The sequence below is a fragment of the Schistocerca nitens genome, chromosome 9 (genome assembly GCF_023898315.1).
Source record: "Schistocerca nitens isolate TAMUIC-IGC-003100 chromosome 9, iqSchNite1.1, whole genome shotgun sequence".
In the NCBI taxonomy this organism is placed as follows: domain Eukaryota; kingdom Metazoa; phylum Arthropoda; class Insecta; order Orthoptera; family Acrididae; genus Schistocerca; species Schistocerca nitens.
The window spans coordinates 254,416,797-254,418,992 of record NC_064622.1 but is presented as its reverse complement, the minus strand read 5'-3'; the positions used below and the strand labels follow the sequence as shown (position 1 = coordinate 254,418,992).

Genomic DNA, 2,196 nt, shown 5'->3' with positions numbered 1-2,196 from the left:
GATGGCTGGGTGTTGTGTGATGTCCTTAGGTTAGTTAGGTTTAAGTAGTTCTAAGTTCTAGAGGACTGATGACCATAGCTGTTAAGTCCCATAGTGCTCAGAGCCATTTGAACCACATCCATGCGCGAGGCAGGATTCGAACATGCGACCGTAGCGGTCGCGTGGTTCCAGACTGTAGCGCGTAGAATTTGGTGATTATGAATCAGACGAATGTAAAGAATTACGAAAACTATGAACCTTCCTGTCAGATTAAAACTGTGAGCCGGACCGAGACTCGAACTTGGGACCTTTGCCTTTCGCGGGCAGTGCTCTACAATCTTTTTTTATTTATTTTTTTTTTATTGTGTATTTGTGTTTTTCTTCACGATTCTGCGTCTCATCCTTGCGCAGTGGCCATCATAATCTTCTCTGTATCGTTCAAATTTTAGTATATGTACCGCCGAAGTAAGTACAGACCATTTGAGCTACCCAAGCACGACTCGCGTCCCGTCCTCACAGCTTTACTTCAGCAAGTACATCGTCTCCTCGCTTCCAAACCCCACAGAAGCTCTCCTGCGAACATTGCAGAACTAGCACTCCTGGAAGAAAGGATACTGCGGAGACATGGCTTTGCCACAGCCTGGGGGATGTTTTTAGGATGAGATTTTCACTCTACTGCGGAGTGTGCGCCGACACGAAACTTCCTGGCAGATTAAAACTGCCGGAAGTAAAGCTGTGAGGAAGGGGCGTGAGTGGGGCTTGGGTAGCTCAGATGGTAGAGCACTTGCCCCAAGTTCGAGTCTCGGTCCGGCACATAGTTTTAATCTCCAGGAAGTTTCATGTCAGAGCACACTCCGCTGCAGAGTGAAAATCTCATTCTGGAAATATGCAAACTATGATAAGGAATAATGTAACCTCAGAAGCAATATTACTGTTAACGGGCAAAGAGAGTATTCTTGGCCAAGAGAAGTCTGCTAATATCAAACATAGACCTTATTTCGAAGAATAAATTTCTGAGAATGTACGTTTGGAGCACAGTATTGTATGGTAGTGAAGCATGGACCATAACAGAATCGGAACACAAGAGAATCGCATTGTTCTCGATGGTGAGTGTTCATCGGAGGTGAGGGTATCATCTGGAGTACCCCAGGGAAGTGTGGTAGGTCCGCTGTTGTTTTCTATCTACATAAATGATCTTTTGGATAGGGTGGATAGCAATGTGCGGCTGTTTGCTGATGACGCTGTGGTGTACGGGAAGGTGTCGTCTTTGAGTGACTGTAGGAGGATAAAACATGACTTGGACAGGATTTGTGACCGGTGTAAAGAATGGCAGCTAACTCTAAATATAGATAAATGTAAATTAATGATGATGAATAGGAAAAAGAATCGCATAATGTTTGAATACTGCATTAGAAGTGTAGCGCTTGACACAGTCACGGCGATTAAACATTTGAGCGTAACATTGCAGAGCGATATGAAGTGGGACAAGCATGTAATGGCAGTTGTGGGGAAGGCGGATAGTCGTCTTCGGTTCATTGGTAGTTTTTTGGGAAGATGTGGTTCATCTGTAAAGGAGACCGCTTATAAAACATTAATATGACCTATTCTTGAGTACTGCTCTAGCGTTTGGAATCCATATCAGGTCGGATTGAGGGAGGACATAGAAGCAATTCAGAGGCGGGCTCCTAGATTTGTTATTGGTAGGTTTGATCATCACGGAAATGCTTCAGGAACTCGGGTGGGAGTCTCTGGAGGAAAGGAGGCGTTCTTTTCATGAATCGCTACTGAGGAAATTTAGAGAACCAGCATTTGAGGCTGACTGCAGTATAATTTTACTGCCACCGACTTATATTTCGCGGAAAGACCACAAAGATAAGATAAGAGAGATTAGGGCTCGTACAGAGGCATGTAGGCAGTAACTTTTCCCTCGTTCTGTTTGGCAATGGAACAGGGAGGGAAAATGCTAGTTGTGGTACGAGGTACCCTCCGCCACGCACCGATTGGTGGATTGCGGAGTATGTATGTAGATGTAGATGTAGGTGTGGATGTAGATGTAGAAGCATTTGAGATACGTTGCTACAGAAGAACGTTGGGAATTAGGTCGACTGATAAAATAAAAAATGAAGTTCTATGTTAGAACGTGTATTAAGGCATCGGGGAATAATGTCCATGGTACTAGAGAGAGCTCAAGAGAGCAAAAACTGGACGGAAGACAGA

At 44.4% G+C, this 2,196-nt stretch overlaps 1 non-coding gene across 1 annotated transcript; it reads right to left on the bottom strand.

The window, feature by feature from the left end:
- Positions 1-345: 345 nt before the first annotated feature.
- Positions 346-452, bottom strand: LOC126204722 (U6 spliceosomal RNA). Its single transcript, XR_007540528.1, has one exon. It is a non-coding gene; the product is annotated as a U6 spliceosomal RNA (small nuclear RNA).
- Between the last annotated feature and the right edge of the window lie 1,744 nt (positions 453-2,196).